Raw genomic sequence first — 19,176 nt, 5'->3', positions numbered from 1 at the left:
CCCTTTGTGTTCGTCATTTTGGTTAATTACTGGAAGATGGCGGTTCCGGCCAAAAGCATGTACTATTCCTTTTGAAAAAGTTCTTGATCTCGCGCAGAGAGCAAAATCTTGTATTTGAAACGAAAGGAGACTACTGCCGTTCTTTAGTTGAAGTTGGTGCTGGTGATGACAAGAAAGAGATTATGGGACAGTCACAAGCTTACCAAGAAGCTTTCTAAATCAGCAAAAAAGGAGATGAAACTAACGTGTCCTATCAGATTGGACTGGCCTTTGATTTCTCTATGTTCTTTATGAGACTTGAACTCTCCAGACGAGGCTTGCTCTCTTTCAAAGACAGTTTTTGATGAAGCCATTGCTGCACTTACACATTAAATGAAGAGTCAGAAGAAGACACTGCACTAATAATGCAATTACCGAGAGACAACCTGACATCATGGGTATGATAGCCAAGGAGACAGAAGATGAAAATGGAGGGGGAATCAACTGGCCTTTCAACTTTTGTCTGCCTCATTCTAAAATGTACACAGTAGCAAATGTACCATTTGCTATCTATGCTGTCCTACCATTTTTGTTTAAAATTTATGACAAGTTTGTTATATTTGTTTGAATTTCATGATTCAATACTTGGCTGAGGCTCCTGTATTTACCTTTTTTTTTTTTTAGATTAAAAAAAATCACAAAGCACTCATTGAACACAGTGACGGCTGCAGAGGTTGGTGCATGAGCTTCGTGAGTTGAGGCAGGCCCACACAGGAGCAACCATATCTAAGGGACCTGTAGTTGGCACTGATCTCAGTACCACCTACTCTTGCATGGGTGTCTTCCGGCATGGAAAAGTAAAGATAACTGACAATAATCAGGGGAACTGAACCCCTCCAAGCTATGTCGCCTTTACCGATACCAAAAGATTAATTAGTGATGCTACAAAAAAATCAGGTTGCAATGAATCCCACCAACAGTTTTTGATGCATTTGATAATGTTGCTGTCCAGTCTGATATGAAGCACTGGCCCTTCATAGTGGTGAACGATGCAGGCAGACCCACGGTGCAAGTAGAATACAAAGGAGAGACAAAAAGTTTCTACCCAGAGGAGGTGACATCTATGGTTCTGACCAAGATGAAGGAAATCATAGGAGCCTAGCTTGGGAACACTGTTACCAATGCTGAGGTTACTGTGCCAGCTTATTTTAATGACTCTCAGTGTCAGGCTACCAAAGATGCTGGAACTACTGCTGGTCTCCATGTGCTTAGGATTATCAATGAACCTACTGCTTCCGCCTACAGTTTAGACAAAAAGGTTGGAGCTGAAAGAAACATGCTGATCACTTGGGAGGTGACACTTTCAATGTGTCCATCCGCAATAGTGAGGATGGACTTTTGGAGGTCAAATCTACAGCTGGAGATACACACTTGTGCAGCGAAGACTTGGACAATTGCATAGTCAACCATTTCACCACTGGGTTTAAATGCAAGCATAAGAAGGACATCAGTGAGGATAAGAGAGCTGTCCGGCGCCTTCGTACTACTTGTGAACATGCTAAGCATACCCTCTCCTCTAGAACACAGGCCAGGACTGAGATCGATTCCCTCTATGAAGGATTCAACTTCCAGACCTCTATTGCCCATTGCCATTTTGAAGAACTGAACACAGACCTGTTCCGTAGCACCCTGGACCCTGTTGAAAAAGCCCTTTAGGATGCCAAACTAGACATGTTACAGACCCATGACATTGTCCTGGTGGATGGCTCTACTCGTATCCCTAAGATTCAGAGGCGGCTACTTCTTCAACAGAAAGGAACTTAATAAGAGCATCAACCTTTATGAGGCTGTTGCTTATGGTACATCTGTCCGGGCAGCCATCTTATCAAGTGACAAATCTGAAAATATTCAGGATTTGCTACTCTTGGATGTCACTCTTCTTTCCCATGGCACTGAAACTCCTGATGGAGTCATGACTGTCCTCATCAAGCATAATACCACCATTCCCACCAAGCAGACACAGACTTTCACTAACTACTCCGACAACTAGCCTGTTGTGCTCATTCAGGTTTATGAAGGTGAGCAGGCCATGACTAAGGACAATAACCTCTTGGGCATGTTTGAATTCACAGACATACCTCTGGCACCCCGTGGTGTTCCTCAGATTGAAGTCACTTTTTATACCGATGCCAATGGCATCGTGAATGTCTCTGCTGTGGGTAAGAGCACAGAAAAAGAGAACAAGATTACTACCACTAAAAATAAGGGTCGTTTGAGCAAGGCACACATTGAGTGCAAGGTTTAGGAGGCTGAGAAGTACAAGGCTGAAGAGGAGAAGCAGAGGGACAAGGTGTCTTCCAAGAATTCACTAGAATCTTATGCATTCATCCTGAAAACAACTGTGGAAGATAAGAAATTTCAAGGCAAGATCAATGAAGAGGACAAACAGAAGATTCTTGACAAATATAACAAAATCAACAGGCTTGATATGAACCAGACTGCAGAGAAGGAAGAGTAGGTGTATCAGCAGAAGCTGAAAGTCTGTAACCCCATCATCACCAAGCTGTACTGGAGGGCAGGAGGCATGCTCGGGGAAATGCCCGGGGGCATGCTGGGGGCTTTCCTGGTGGGGATGCTCCTCCATCTGGTGATGCTTCTTGAAGACCCACCGTTGAGGTGTTTGATTAAGCCAACTCAAGTATAGGTTACGTAGCATTGCTCCACGCAGTAAAACACTGAAGGACCCCCATTTGTAGTGAATTCTGGGGCAGTCTTAAAGTTTAGCTGCTATCGTGAATTACTGGGCATTCTCAATACATGAATATGGAACATGTGCACAGGGAAAAATAACATTGCGCTTCATAAGCACTGTATCGTTAAGTGGAAAATCCAACGTCTTAAACAAAACCATCTAAAACTGGCACCATAAAAAAAGAAAAGTACACAGCACATGTCAGTAAATCAGCAAGATCTAGATCTGGATAGTACTACGGCTGTGGAAGATGTTATAAATACTGAAGAAGAGTTTATCAAAGATTATGAAGAAATATGGAAAGATCTGGAACTGAGACACTCACTCACTGGTTCAACTGCTCAGCTGTCATTATTAATTATGCAAGGGAAATGTCTGATGGCTGAACTCACTCGGTGGCACAATGAAACGCCTGAAATAATTCCCCTGACTGAAGATGTTCTGGTCACATTAGGAAAAGAAGAGTTCCAAAAATTAGGACATAATCTCAGTACTACCTACTAGTCAGTCAAAGAATGAGACATTAAGGGACCAGCAGTTAGCATAATGGCTATGTCGCTGGACTCCCACGTAGTCGACCACGGTTCAAGTCCCAGACCCGGCGGCTTAAACTCATGCTGGGCGCATGTGCATGCGTGCCCAAGATCCCAAGAGGAGAATGAAGGAGACGGGATTGTGGTGTGGCCATCCCCCATGGAGGGTGATTTCTCACTTTTTGTCTCTCTGTCTGTCTGGCGAGCGCACGCACCCTGTAGCAAAAACCTCTTAAAAAAACAAACAAACAAACAAAAAAACAAACAAACAAAAAATAGAATGAGAAGTTAAAGGAAGACTTGGAAAGGGAGCTGCAGTGGTTGGATGAACAGCAACAGATAATGGAGTCTCTGAATGTACTACACAGTGAATTGAAAAATCAGGTCATGACTTTTTCTGAATCAAGAATCTTGAATGAGCTGCAAACTAAAAGGCTTAAGGTAAAAGAATATAGGGAGAAACTCTTGATTACCTCAGGTGAATTTTTAGAAGATCATTTTCTTCTGCCCGATGGAAATGCTAAAGAGAAAAAGAAAAACATCCAAAAATCAACAGCACAGCTAATAACACTGCATAAGATCTTACAGATTCTTATAGACTATGTGATGTTCCACATGATCCATATGTCGAAATTAGTGCTTCCCTTTGGCCACCTTATATTGAGCTGCTGCTATGTAATGGAATTGCCTTGAGACACGCAGAAGATCCTACTCAAACTAGATTAGAAGGCTTCCATCAGTAAAAGGATGATCTTTTTTTTTACACAGTAAAGAATCATGTCATTCAAGGACAATGGAAACACAGGACTATTTGGATAAAAAGCATAATTGCAAATCCAAGAACACAGTCCATCTTCCTTTTATCCTTACATGACACATGCTACCATCTACTATTCACTATGGAATGGTCCTTTCTTATTTAGTCAGTACATTGGTGTTTGTATTTTTTTGTTTGTTGTGAGAGGTTTTTTTGCTATAGGGCACATGCGCTCTCCAGAAAGACAGAGACAGAGAGATAGAAAGTGAGAAATCATTCCTCAAGGGGGATGGCCATGCCGCAATCCCTTCTCCATTCTCCTCTCAGGATCTTGGGCGTGCACACACACATGCACACACACACACACACACACACACACACACACACACGCGCGCGCGCGCGCATGCGCGGCGTGAGTTTAAGTCACCGGGTCTGGGACTCGCTCTGCAGTCAACTATGTGGGAGTCCAGCGACAGAGCCATTACACCAACTCCTGGTCCCAGTGCTTTGGTGTTTTAAACTGTATGAAGACTGCAAATAAAAAGCACTCTAGACTTACAAAGCATTTAATGTACTTTACTTCATACAATAGTCTTTGAAAAACTTAATTCATGATAGTGCTAGTGTAATATTTTTCTTTTCAAATTTATGATGGTATGTTTTATGCATTTTGCATTCAAATTGGTGCTTCTTTATATTTTGGAATTATAATGTAAAGATTATTTTATTTGCAAATGGCTTTATAACTGAAGTAATAATCTGATATAAAAAGAGGCATAATTTAAAATATTTAGTAAAAATGTTTCATCTGGGGACCAGCAGTTAGCGTAATGGCTATGTCACTGGACTCCCCCGTAGTCGCCTGTGGTTCGAGTCCCGGACTCGGCGACTTAAACTCACACCGGGTGCGTGTGCGTGCATGCCCATGATCCCAAGAGGAGAAAGGAGGAGAGGGGACTGCAGCGTGGCCGTCCCCCCTAGAGAGTGATTTCTCGCTTTCTGTCTCTCTGTCTCTCTCTGTCTTTCTGGCGAGCGCACGCACCCTATAGCAAAATCCTCTCCTTGCCTTATTTCTTATTGCCTTATTTCTAGATATGTAAAAAAGTTGGGATAGAAACATACTAATGGACAAAGCTAGCCCAGAGAACTATATTTTTTGTTGTGTGTTATTACCAAGTGAGATTGTGCATTAATCTAATTTTGTGAAGAATTCTTTTTCTTTACTTATTTATTTTTATTTATTTATTTTAATTTGACAGAGAGGGACAGAATGAGAGAGACAGAGAGAGAGAGAAGAAAAGTGAGAAATCAAGCTGCCAGGTCCAGTACTTAAACCATGGCCATGTGGGAGTCTAGCACCCTTAACTACCATGCCACCTGCCAGCCCTGTATTAACCCTTTTTTATTCTGCTAGTCATTACCAACGAAACTGTTCATGACATTTTGTTAATCCTTTATGAACTATACATAAAGAAAATTCTCTGAAAACCTTAAAAAAAAAAAAAAAGAAACAAACAAACAAAAAACAAAGAATCAAAGAGCCCCTTTCTCAGTGCTATGGACTGAATGCTTATATCCCCCACAAAATCATATGCTGAAGTCCTAATGCAATGGTTTTGGCAGTGGAGCTTCTGGAAGGTAATTAGGTCTTGAGGGTAGATGCCCCATCATGGGGCATCTTTCCTTTTTTTTTTTTTTTAATTTGCCAGAGGGTATGCACACTTGCCAGGGAGAGACAGAGAGAGTCAAAGGGAAAGTGAGAAAAGCACCCCTATGGGGAATGGCCACACTGCAAACTCTCCTCCTCCAGGATTTGGGGTACACACGCACACACGCCTGGCATATTTCTCAAGTCATCAGGTCCAGGACTTGAATCACGCAGATGGCCATGCGGATCCAGTCATTTTAACCACTGCACCATGGGCTGGCCTGAGTTGCTGTTCTTGTAAGTAAGAGGAAGTGAGCTAGCGCTCCATCGTCCTTTCATGTAAGGATACAAGAAGACAGCATCTGTAAACCAGGAAGGGAGGCCTTGTCAGACACCAGATTCCCCATACCTAAATCTTGAAAGTCTAGCCTCCAGAATTGTGAGAAATGAATGTGTACTGTGTAAGTGACCCACTCTATGGTATTTTTGTTACTGCAGCAAAAACTGACTAAGAAGATACTTGGGGTAGCTGTAGCTATACATAGCTTGATGAGCAGAGTGTGGGCCGGATTCCAGACACCACTCAATTTTACAGCCAAGAACCCCCACACAATGAACAACCTGCCCAGCCACACGCACTGGCCCTAATACAAGTTCTCCTTACACCTCTCTAGGTATGACTCTGAGTCTAAGGAGGGTAGAAATTGAGTGAGATACCGTGATTAAAAGATGAGAGTTAATTTTTTTTTTTTAAGAGAGATTTTAGGTATAGGATGTGTGTGCTTACCAGAGAGACAGAAAGCAAGAAATCACCCCTCCAGGGAAGATGGCCACGCTATAATCCCTTCTCCTCCATTCTCATCTAGGGATCTTGGGCATGCATGCACATGTGCCCAGCGTGAGTTTTAAACAACGCCGGGTCCAGGACTTGAATTGCTGTTAAATACAGGGAGTCCAGTGATGTAACCATTATGCCATCTGCTGGTCCTGAGTGCTAACTACTGTTTAACATTTTATTTAACTGGCCCAGCAGGTGTGGTGGTTGTGGTGCTGGACTCCCACATGGCCAACCATGGTTCAAGTCCTGGACCTGGCAGCTTGCTTTCTCGCTATCCCTTTCTCTCTCTCTGGTCAAATTAAAATAATAATAAACAAAATGAATAATTAATTTTAAAAAACTATTTATTACTTACTATTACTTAATTTTCCTACTATAGATATAAGAGCCATACTTTAGTAATATAAAACTTTTTAATCTTGAAGTAATCCCCTTTCAGAATTTGTAACTTGGGGACCAGCCGTTAGTGTAATGGCTATGTTGCTGGACTCCCACGTAGTCGACCGTGGTTCACGTCCCGGACCCAGTGGCTTAAAACTCACCCCAGGCATGCGTGCCCAAGATCCCGAGAGGAGAATGGAGGAGAAGGGATTGCGGCATGGCCGTCCCCCCTGGGGGGTGATTTCTCGCTTTCTGTCTCTCTGTCTCTCTCTGTCTGGCTGGTGAGCGCACGCACCCTATAGCAAAAACCTCTCCAAAAAAAAAAAGAATTTGTAACTCACTTTTTTCTAATTCTATGCCTGCTTGGAACTCCTGCTCAGTATTTTACAGGCAGATCTTTCCATTCGTCTTTTCTGAGAGGAAAGGGGTAATTAGTAGCTCGACCATCTGTCTTGAGACTAAACTGGAATCTGTGGAGGCAGGATGCTACCTTCTGCATTAGTACCCTCCTCGCTCTGCCCCACGCCATCATTCCACTGTCCGCTCAGGACATGGCACCAGGCAGTGAACCCAGGCCATTTGATACCTGTGCTCACGTACCGCTACGCAGTGCTTCTCAAACTCTGGTGTGCCTGTGTACTGATTCCAGAGATCCCACATGCTGCCTTGACATCACGGAGCCTCCCAGGGTCCCAAAGCTCTAGTTACAAGTTCCCTTGCCCTCTCCAAATAAGTCTCCCCAGCAGGAAAGACTCCTTCCCAAGTAGTTCTCCATGTGCTGCTTTTAGATTTTTGTAGCGGCTATCTAACATTTATGATTCCTATCCTCTCCGTCAGTCTGCTGAGTCAAGAGTCAGACAAATGATCAAAGACATTTATATCTTCCCTCCAAGGGGGGTTTTTAATGGGTGCTCTGAAGACATTACAGTTCCCCAACTGCTGACCCTGATCTGCCTGTTCTCACTTCGTACATAACAGAGGATGTCCCTACCTAGTCACTCTCAGCCACTAGTCATAAAAGCATAGTCCCATTGCCCTTCTCCGTCTGCTTCCTGACCCCTGCATGTGGCACACTTTGTGTGGCCCGATGTACCATGACATGCCTCTCATTTCCAGTGAAACCATAAGTATTAAAAATCCTCCAGTAGTACTAATTAGTAGTACTAATATTGTCACCCAGTTCCTTTATAAATTAAGACCTGGGCTTAAATGATCCTAGCATCTGGACAAACTGCACTCCCAGTCCCAGATCTTCAAGATAACAGGTTTTCCCTCTCTACCAGCCTATGAGATTATTCGGACAAGTCAATTCCATCCTCTGTGGGAACCAAGGGCCACCCCACCCTCCTGTCCCTGTAAAGTCACCCTAGCACAGCACCTCTTGGTTTCATCTGTCCCCATGTACGATCTCCATGTAGCCCAGCATGGAGGGCAGTGTTCTCTTCTCCTGGGCTGTGAATAGACGTGACTAATGAACCCTGCCAATATCTGTGCTGCTGTAACAAAGTACCACAGACCAGGTCATTTATAAATGATAGAAATGTATTTCTCACAGCTCTGAGGGCTGGGAAATCTAAGATCAAGGCTCCAGCAGATTGTAAGTCTGGCAAGGGCCTTCCTGCTGTGTCCTAACACGGTGGAAGGGATGAAAGGGCAAAGAAAGGGGGGCAGACACTATATCCTCACATGGCAGGAGAGTAAGAAAGGTGAACTCTCTCTGAAGCCTCTTTTAGAAGATGCCCTCATGACTTAATCACTTCCTTAAAGGCCCAACTCTTACTATTACAACCATTGAGATCAAGTTCCAAATATTTTTTTTTGTTTGGAGAGGTTTTTGCTATAGGGCGCATACACTTGCCAGAAAGACAGAGAGAGACAGAGAGGCAGAAAGCGAGAAATCACCCCCTAGGGGGATGACCACACTGCAATCCCTTCTCCTCCCAGGATCTTGGGCACGCACGCATGCACACACGCCCGGCGAGAGTTTAAGCCACCGGGTCCGGGACTCGAACCACAGTCGACTACATGGGAGTCCAGCAACATAGCCTTTACGCTAATTGCGGGTCCCAAGTTCTAAATACTTGAATTTGGGGAGACATTCAAACGAGAGCAGGCAGAAACTCCTTGACCAACAAAGTACTCAGGCATTCAGAACAATATCAGAATTACCTGAGAAGCTAATAAACATAGAACCTTAATGAAATCGTGTAAGGTCTGGGTCGTCTTCCCCAGGTGATTCTGATGTGACCGCATCAAGGTCAAGTTCTATACTGCCTCTCAAGGAGTCAATGGAACTGCCCAAGGGCACCGAGAAAGCCAAGGGCAGGGATAAGCCTGACATTCAGGCTTCCTAATTACCAATTCTCTGCTGCTTTCTGTGATAAGATGCCTCTGGAGGCCAATTCTCAGGGTGAAAAGGGAAGATTCCCTGTAGACCAGTGCTGTCCAACAGAAATACAGCAGAAGTGGTATGTGTAATTTAAAATATTCTCATAGCCAAAGGTAAAAAGGTAAAAAAAATACAAATCAAAATAAAAAGGTTAAAAAAAGCAATTTAGCTGAATTTTATCAGTATATTTTCTTCAACCCTATATAGCCAAAATATTATCACAACTTAGAATTGATATGTTATTGAGTTATTTTACACTCTTTTTTTTTTTCATAATTTGTTTTTTTGGAGAGGTTTTTGCTATAGGGCGCTTGAGCTCACCAGACAGACAGAGAGAGACAGAGACAGAAAGTGAGAAATCACCCTCCAGAGGGGATGGCCACGCTGCAATCCCTTCTCCTCCATTCTCCTCTTGGGACCTTGGGCACACACACACATGCGCCCGGTGTAAGTCTAAGCCACCAGGTCTGGGACCCGAACCACAGCCGACCATGTGGGAGTCCAGTGACATAGCCATTACACTAACTGCTGGTCCCGTTTTTTTCATAATTTGAAAGACTTTGAGATTGTTGTCCTATACTTGTAACGCAATTTTTTTTGGAGAGGTTTTTGCTATAAGGTGCATGCGCTTGCCAGAAAGACAGAGAGAGACAGAGAGACAAATCCACCCAAAAAATGTCAGTTGTTCTTATCATATACATTATGAATCACATGCAATAAACAAAATATTGAACACTAACCCTGATTTGTCTCAAAGGGGAATCTGTTTTCAATCCGAACAATGTTATCTATAACTGTACATCAACTTTTCTTTTTAAATAACTACTTTACTTATTATTATTATTTTATTTGGACAAGAGAGAGATAAATTGCCAGGTCTGGGACTCGAACCACAGTCGGCTATGTGGGAGTCCAGTGCCTTAACCACCATACCACCTGCTGGTCCCTGTACACCAACTTTTAAATACAATGAAAAAAGGTCATGGATTCTATGCTCACCAAAAGTAACTGAGATAAAGAACAAGAAATATGGATGGTCTTTCTATTTTTTCTCTAATTCCAAGCTCTTGCACCCGATTTCCAGCAGCCTTTTTGACACCTACATGCTGTCTTACTCACTGAATACTTACTCATTGAATAATTCTCCTTTGCCAACGTCTTGCTGGGCACTCTGAGAAGAATGACGATGTCCATGAAGCAGACATCCCTGCAGCCTAATGGGAGAGATAAGAAACCAAGATTGAGGGCCAGCAGGTGGCATGGAGGTTTGGATGCTAGACTGCACATGGCCAACTGTACAGTTCAAGTCCCAGACACAGCAGCTTCAAAATCAGGCTAGCTGCGTGTGCGTGCATGCACAAGATCCTGAAAGAAGAATGGAGAAAGGATTATGGTATATCCATCCCCTCCCCAGGGTGATCTCTCTCTCTCTCCCTGGCACACACCCTACTGCCAAAAAAAAAAGAAAAGAAGGGAACCAGCAGTTAGCGTAATGGCTATGTCGCTGGACTCCCACGTAGTCGACCGCGGTTCGTGTCCCGGACCCGGTGGCTTAAAACTCACGCCGGGCGCGTGTGCGTGCGTGCCCAAGATCCCGAGAGGAGAATGGAGGAGAAGGGATTGCGGCGTGGCCATCCCCCCTGGGGGGTGATTTCTCACTTTCTGTCTCTAATGTCTCTCTCTGTCTGTCTGGCGAGCGCACGCGCCCTACAGTGAAAATCTCTCCAAAAAAAAAAAAAAAAGGAAAAGAAGAAAACGAAACCAAGAGTGATACGCCAATAGCAAGCACAACTCCAAAGTAGTAAGGAAAATTCATCATCTTGCTTTTCCTAACTGTAACTTTCTTTCTCACATAGGTAACATTTTGCAGTTACCAAGAGTGAAAACCTTAAAGTTTAACATCTGTTATCAGCTGAATTATGTACCCACAACATTTATATGTTGAAATCCTAACCCCTAGTATCTCAAAATGTATTTGGATGAGACCAGCAGGTGGCATGGTGGTTAAGGGCTCTGGATTCCCAAATGGCTGACCATGGTTCGACTCCTGGAACGGGCAGCTTGCTTTCGCGCTTTCTCTCTCTCTTTCACTCTGTCCCTCTCTGGAAAAAGTTAAAAATAAATAAATAAAGTTAAATAAAAATAATTCATTAAAAAAAAAAAGTATTTGGAGACAAGCCCTCCAAGCAGATGATGAAGTTAACATGCAGCAGGACAACAGCGAGCCTGGAAGCATACAAGAAGGCCTTAGAAGAAACCAAACCTGTTGACATCTTGATCATGGACTTCCAGCCTTTAGAACTGTGAGAAAGTAAATTTCTACAGTTTAAGCCATCCACTCTCTGGTGTTTTGTTATGGCAGCCCTAGCAAATGAATTCCATCTCCTCTCCCTTGGTCTTCAGATATAAAAAAATTAGGATCATTAACTTTTAAGACCTATTAACTGAACATATGCGTTTGCTTTAAAATACTCAAGGGGAAAACGTGTGGGAGGGGAGGAGGAGAAGCAAGATCAGCAAGGATCAAAGTAGGATCATTGTTTCATGTGAGCTCATTATATTATACTTTGGGTATGTCTGAAAATTGCCATCGCTGGGAACCAGCAGTTAGCGTAATGGCTATGTCGCTGGCCTCCCACGTAGTAGACCGCGGTTCGTATCCCGGACCCGGTGGCTTAAAACTCACACCGGGCGCATGTGTGTGCGTGCCCAAGATCCCGAGAGGAGAATGGAGGAGAAGGGATTGCGGCGTGACCATCCCCCCTGGGGGGTGATTTCTCGCTTTCTGTCTCTATGTCTCTCTCTGTCTGTCTGCCGAGCGCACGCGCCCTACAGTGAAAATCTCTCCAAAAAAAAAAAAAAATTGCCATCGCAAAGAATTAAAGTAATAAAAAATCCGACTACAAATAGTCTATAACGATATCATAAAACACAGACCAATACCTGTTTAAAAAAGTAAACCTGCTAAACAGATGTACATTAAAATGTTAATCATTATCTGTATCCTAGTATGACAGGTAATTATTAATGTTTTTCTTTGTATACTTCTGAGTTCTCTACAATGAGCAAGCATTTCTTTATGAGTAGAATGTTAAGTATAAATATTGTTTTAAATAAAGTTTAAGTGAAAGTGCTTTCAAAATGTTACAGTTCAAACTCACTAACCCTGCTTTCAAAATCCTCTACAATAAAATTCCAACCTCCCTCCTAAACCACTCCTGATGTCAGTTTCCTATGGTTGAATACGTTCACAGATTGTCCATTTTATTTCCTAAATTCCAACTCTGGGATTCTAAACTGTGGGATCAAGAATATCCACAGATAGAAGGAACACAAACTCCTACCATTCTATTAGCTCTGTTAGGCAGGATAAGTAACTTCGTTCTGTCTTCATTTTCACATCAGTAAAATAGAGCAAGAACAGGACCCACATTACAGGGCACCTGTAAAGATTAAACGTATTAATTTTTGTAAAGCCCTTAGAATGATACTTAACTCAAGGTTTAGCAGTTATCTATTACTAATATGTATTTTCCCAATTATTCAAACAATAACTGAACATCCCTGTAGCAGAAACATCTAATCTGTGTTGTACCTTCTCCCACTTGTCCATCTGAAAGAGAAGAGGAATGCTGAGTCCAGTCACGGTGGAGCTCTGCTGTGAGGAGCCCAGGTTCACTCCCTTCTTCTATAAGTCAGGGCTGCGGGAGGAAGGAAAGAAGGCTGGGAGGCACCATGATCTTGTCTGTAGTCCTGCAAAATCCACAGAGGACCTCTTCTGACTCCATCTGTGAGTGAAGCGCTTTCTTTAACAAACAGCCTCCTTTGCTGCAGGGATCAGAAAAGGAGAGTAGGTAATACTTCGAAGAGCTTCCAAAACAAGGAATACCTTTTTGGTTACTTTTAAGATTAACAGACAACACCTTGCAAAAATACCTACATCGTTATAAATATTTTACTTGTATTTTGGCATTAATTCTCAAGACAAATGCACAAACTAAACACTAGTAACATTTCCTTTTACAGAAGAAGAAACTAAAGTACCGAAAGAATTGCCACTCAACGCTATGCCACTTAGGAAGAACCAGAGCTGGTGGAAGGTGAGCGAAGGCGGGCTGGGCTGCCGCGAGCCCAAAAGTTTCCAGGAAGGCCCGATTCAGGTCCGCCTCCAACCCGGCCGCCCTAAACACTGGGGGCCCAAACGGCGGGAGGCAATCAGCCGCCCCTGACCCTCAACCCCGCTCTCCACGGCTTCTCTTCCCAGCGACCGAGGTGTGGATCCTGGTGATCCTACAACCAAGCCATAAATGATTTTTAAAAAGGTCGCAAGGTGCAGAGCTCACCTCGCTCAGAAGAACCCAGGCCGCCAGCTCTACCTCCTGCAGCGGAAGTGCCTCGGACTTCGCGGAGTGCGGGAACTACACTTCCCAGAATGCCGCAGCACGAAAGCCGCTGCCCCGCCCCTCGCAGAGCTCTGGATCATACGTACATCCCCATTGCCCCGTGAACCAAGTACCACGGCCAACGCGCGCAAGTGCCCCAGCCACCGAAGCGTGTGGACTACATGTCCCAGAGTGCTCTGGGGCGCCGAGCTTCCCGCCAGCCTGTACTTTTGCTTTGAATTAGCAGGTGGAATCTAAACTAATGCTGGTGGAACTCAGCCAGCGTTTCCCTTTTCTTGGTCTTCTCTTTTACAGGTGATGGGAGTTGGAAATGTGAAGAAAAAAAAAAAAAAAAAAAAGAGAGAAAAAATAATTATAAAGAAACGCTATATATAAACTAAAACTAGGATAAAACTTGTGAGCATTGAGTAAGTCTGTTATAATGGCCTGGATTCAGCTGTGACCAGGAACATAATAAAAAGGAGATGCAACCATAGGGCAGGACATAAAACAAAGGCAGCAAAATCATCTTTTCTTTTGCGTTGGTTTTCTTGCAGTGGCATTGGGGAAAATACTGCACTATGGAACTATACAAGTATACAAAATCGTGAAAAAATTGTTTTTGAATTCAGATTAAGAGATCATATCACCTACTAACTGTTCTTGTAATCAGGAATTCATGGAGGTGTCTTATCAGAGAAACCATTTGAAACTAGGGAGTCCATGATATTCAGTAAGAAGAGAGCGGGCAATGTGAAGGGTTGTCATGAAACTAACAAAAAAATACAGAACGGTATGCTATCCACTTTTCTCCCAAGCAGAAGCTAAATACATTTCCAACTTTCTTATGAAAATACTTATTTATTTATTTTAGAGATCTGTGCTATAGGATACATGAACTTCCTGAAGAGAGAGAAACAGAAAGCAAGAAATCATCCCCTGAGGGGATGGCCATGCTGCAATTCCTTCTCCTCCATTCTCCTCTCAGGATTCTGGGTATGGACAAACATGACCAGCATGAGTTTCAAGCCACCTGGTCCACAACTCAAACTGCAGTCAGCCATGTAGGAGTCCAGTGACATAACCTTCAGGGTTGTCCAGAGATGACGCAGTGTCACAGCTCTTCAGGGTTGTCCAGACAAGACGCAGTATCACAACTCTTCAGGGTCATCCTGACAAGATGCAGTGTCACGGGTCTTCAGGGTCGTCCAGACAAGACGCAGTATCACAACTCTTCAGGGTCATCCTGACAAGATGCAGTGTCATGGGTCTTCAGGGTCTTCAGCATCGTCTGGCGATTGTGGGCCAGGGATCGTGGTTATATACATGTTGGTGGGCAGTGATTGGTTAAATGAAGGATTGTAAAAGGTGGGTTATGATTGGTTGCTTTTGTGGACCAATCATGAGGTGCCAGATATGCAAATCTGAGGGATTCTAAGCTCACCGATTTGCTATGGTAAGTGGCCAATCAGAGTATGGTTTTGAAGGGGAGATTTTGAAGGGAAGCCAATTGTGGCCTTTATGGGAAGTGGACAATCAGAGTATGGTTTTGAAGCTCGTTTTGAAGGGGAGCCAATCCTGGCCTTTGGCACTGTGTAATTGTTTGCTCTCTGCTGTTGCGCAACCTCCCACAGCTGAAAATATTTTTAAATGGGGAACCAGCAGTTAGTATAATGGCTATGTCACTGGACTCCCACATAGTCCCAGACCTGGCAGCTTAAAACTCACGCCAGGTGCGTGTGCGTGCGTGCCCAAGATCCCGAGAGGGGAGTGGAGGAGAAGGGATTGCTGCGTGACCATCCCCCCTGGGGGGTGATTTCTCACTTTCTGTCTCTATATCTCTCTCTGTCTGGCGAGTGCACGCGCCCTATAGCAAAAACCTCTCAAAAAAGGGGGAAAAATATTTTTAAATGGAAGCTGACTACAAAGGAGGAGCTATAAATGTTTGAATAATGTCCAAATGAGCCATATAAATCATGAATAACTCCTTCTACATAAAGAGAAAGAACAACATATACATACATATATATTTAAAGTCAGTGGCTTAAAAGGCAGGAATTATCCTAAAGAAGAGAATCATGTCATATGACCCCTTAGTTAATAAAGATTCCTCCTCCCATCAAATCAAAAACATGTCAAAAGATACACAACTAAAGATTAGGATCGAAAGAAGTAAACGCTCTGGCATGGGCTGAAGGCCAGCTCCAAATACCTCCTGAAATTGTGTAAGGTTGACCTTTACACAATTGCTATGGCCTCAAAATCTAAGTGAAGCAGAAGCACCTCCATCTTTGAACCTTCCATTACACTTGCTTCCTCCTTTTGCCCAGAGTAAACAGAGTGATTAATAGTCTTACTGTCTCTGCTAACTAGCTGGAAACCTTTCTGTTTAGATGTTCCTTAGCAACATAACTGCCAGTCACCAGACCCCTGCCCTGAGCCATTAGGACCATTAAACAAAGGTCTGGAGAGTGCCCTTAGAAATTAATAACCTGCTTGATTTAGTTTCTGTAATTGCTGTCACATAGGAACCCCACTCCCTTTCCTCTTCACTCCTTCCTCATTTTCCATTGTAATCACCATACCAACCCAGAAATGATTGTGAGTTTTGCCTTTATAAGTTCCCCTCTCCTTTCACTCAGGGATGCGGTGTCTTTGAGAGACATGAGTCTTCCCGTAAGCTGCCAGCAAAAAACCTCCAATAATTTGGCTATGTCTGGATATCCTCTTATTTCTCACTGATTTGACTATAACATTTGGAGGCCCCAGTGAGATCAGTACCTACCTGTACTTGGGTGAGGCAACCAAGGATAACAGCCTTGCTCAGGCCAGCTGCCAGCTACCCAGAGGGTGGTCTAGGGGAGGTGTGTCACCCGGAATTTCCCAGGACCCCAGAGCCACCTTTCGGGATTGTTGAAATCCAGGTGAGAGAAGCTGACTACTTTAAAACTGTGGCGTTCTAGCAAAAAACCTCTGGAGACATCTTTTCTGGTATTCCTGTCTTGTCCCAAACCTTCTTTGGGATCGGCAAGTTGGTGAGTACAGAGTTGGTGCAGAGGTACTCCCTGAGGAGTCAGACCTGCTAGACTGGGGGGTTTGAGTCCCTTCTAAGCAGTTAGATCCAGGGCTGATTGGATGCAGTTATAAAAACTCTACTTAGATTCTGCTAAGACATTGTTGGAATCTGGGGCTGAGTATTAGGGATTTAAGTCCCCCTGGCCCCTAGAAGGTTTGCAGTGAGTTCTCTCTTTTATGGGCCCTTTCTGCTTTTGCTGTCATTTTAAGTCTCAGGGATTTAAGTCCCCCCAATGAGTGAGTTCTATTTTATGAGAACTTTCTGCTTTTCCTGTCATTTTAAATATTTCCTCCAGACCGTCCTAAGAGACATCACTTGGTTCTATCCTTTGTCCTCCTTGTTTGAGGAGATCAACTGACCTTGTCTATCAGGGAAAGTTCCAAGATCTTCATCCTACTGAATCTGATCTTTTTTTTTCCCTCCTCTTTTTAATTTTATAATTGGTGGGAGGGAGTGTTTTCAGCCTCTTGTACGGATGGTGAACCAGTGACTGTGTGACTGTGTTTGTGGCTCCACGGCCTCAGCTGTGGAGTCTGAGTGGGTCCTCACCTGCAGTTCCGTGGTGACCTAATACAGCGTAGGGCCGTACTGGGCACTGGGAGTTTCCATCCCCCACTGCGTGCCTAGTCCAACCAGGGATTTATACCTAGCGGCCAATGCTCAGAGGTACCTAAGTTCACGCGAGGGACATGGCCTGGCAGACACCTGAATAGTCACCTCCTTGGAGGGAGCACCCATCCCTTGTTTGTTTAATGCCACCATCTCTTTTTTTTAGAATTATTTATTTACTTAAAAATTATTTATTTACTATAAATATAAATATTTACTAAATAAAATAATTTTATTTATTTTAATTTGACCAGAGAGAGACATAGAGAGAGAAAGAGGGAAAGTGAGAAAGTAAGGCACCAGGTCTGGGACTTGAGCCATGGTTGGCCATGTCAGAGTGTCCAGCGCCTTTACCACCACACCAGCTGCTGGCCCCATCTAACATCACCATCTTGAGAAGAACAGAGGGAAGGGCTACTCCTCTTTCATGACAGGCAGGCCCCTCTGTCCTTGGGAGCTGGGTCTTCTGTTTCTTGAGAAGTTCATAGCGGAAAGTCCCAGGAAAGGAGCTTCTGCAGATTCTTTACCATCTCGCGCTACAGCCCAAGGACTTCTTTGCTGGAGTGGGTAGATGTGGCTGCTAGACTCTCTTTTATTTCTTTTTCTTTTTTTTTTGGAGAGGTTTTCGTTATGGGGTGCGTGCACTCGCCAGATAGACAGAGAGAGACATAGAGACAGAAAGCGAGAAATCACCCCGCAGGGGGGATGGTCACGCCGCAATCCCTTCTCCTCCATTCTCCTCTCGGGATCTTGGGCACGCACGCACACGCGCTCAGCGTGAGTTCTAAGCCACCGGGTCCGGGACGCAAACCGTGGTCGACTATGTGGGAGTCCAGCGATATAGCCATTACGCTAACTGCTGGTTCCCATGTCTGCTGGACTCTTGACAGGACTTTACAAGGCTCTTATCCTAACCCATTTCCTCTGGTATCAGGAGGAGTTTGCCAGGGCCTTGGTCTGCCTTCTCCTAGTTCACCTTCACCTGGCTGAGAGCCCTGTCCTCCCCTGTGTTCTCTCAGCTGCCTCCTCAGGGTCCCTGCTTTTTAGATTTTTCTGCTGCCTTAGCCTTCTGGCATTTCACCTGCACTCTGAGAAAGGCCAAAGTCCCCCTTGAGAGTCCAGTGCCCCAGCCATCGAGCCATCTGCTGGCCTCCAGAAGCCCCACTTGAAAATACCAAAGAGCATACCTGCCTTTCAGAAATCATGGGAGGACAGAACAGCTCCTTTAAAACTCCCTTAAAAAAAACAGGACAAGGGAACCAGCAGTTAGCGTAATGGCTATGTCGCTGGACTCCCACGTAGTCGACCGCGGTTCGCGTCCCGGACCCGGTGGCTTAGAACTCACGCCGGGCGCGTGTGCGTGCGTGCCCAAGATCCCGAGAGGAGAATGGAGGAGAAGGGATTGCGGCGTGACCATCCCCCCTGGGGAGTGATTTCTCGCTTTCTGTCTCTATGTCTCTCTCTGTCTATCTGGCGAGCACACGCGCCCTATAGCGAAAATCTCTCAAAAAAAAAAGGACAAAACCCCTCCTGTGTTTTTTTTTGTTGTTGTTCTTTTATATAGTGTACATTTTATTAGTTTGTACTAATACATTCTCATATTACAAAAGCAATTTAGCAGAAGAGTCTTCCTGTTGATATTTGAATCATCTGAATAACACAAACAGACCTATACACTTTTAAAAAAATTCTCATGAGGGTAACAAAACAAAACAAAAAGACTAGTTAAATAACAAAAAAAAGTTTCTGTTCTTACAGGTGGACATCGAAGTGGACCTAATTCGGTTTTCTTTTTAAAAGGCTTCAAAGACAAAAGGCAGCTTAAACCTAAT

At 44.0% G+C, this 19,176-nt stretch overlaps 1 protein-coding gene and 2 pseudogenes across 3 annotated transcripts in view; 2 read left to right on the top strand and 1 right to left on the bottom strand.

The window, feature by feature from the left end:
• The window catches only part of LOC102483015 (heat shock cognate 71 kDa protein pseudogene), a 7,937-nt pseudogene extending 5,270 nt beyond the window's left edge, over window positions 1-2,667 (top strand).
• Window positions 1-13,691, bottom strand: part of LOC102469635 (zinc finger protein 45) — a 77,553-nt gene extending 63,862 nt beyond the window's left edge. For 2 of the 3 annotated variants that reach the window (XM_014582907.2, XM_014582908.2), the window contains exons 1-2: window positions 3,738-3,784; window positions 2,118-2,192 (exon numbers count right to left, since the gene is read on the bottom strand). The gene's annotated coding sequence lies outside the window, so the exon portion shown is untranslated. Of the gene's footprint in view, window positions 1-2,117; window positions 2,193-3,737; window positions 3,785-10,407; window positions 10,492-12,872; window positions 13,106-13,620 lie in introns of those variants that run through there. The other variant, XM_006142043.3, reaches the window with a different exon arrangement.
• On the top strand, window positions 2,921-4,007 carry LOC102469209 (centromere protein K-like; annotated as a pseudogene).
• Window positions 13,692-19,176: the final 5,485 nt, after the last annotated feature.

The sequence above is a fragment of the Tupaia chinensis genome, unplaced genomic scaffold, assembly GCF_000334495.1.
Source record: "Tupaia chinensis unplaced genomic scaffold, TupChi_1.0 Scaffold000067_1, whole genome shotgun sequence".
NCBI lineage: Eukaryota > Metazoa > Chordata > Mammalia > Scandentia > Tupaiidae > Tupaia > Tupaia belangeri.
The sequence above is the reverse complement of the archived record's forward strand: the minus strand, read 5'-3'. Positions and strand labels throughout refer to the sequence as shown.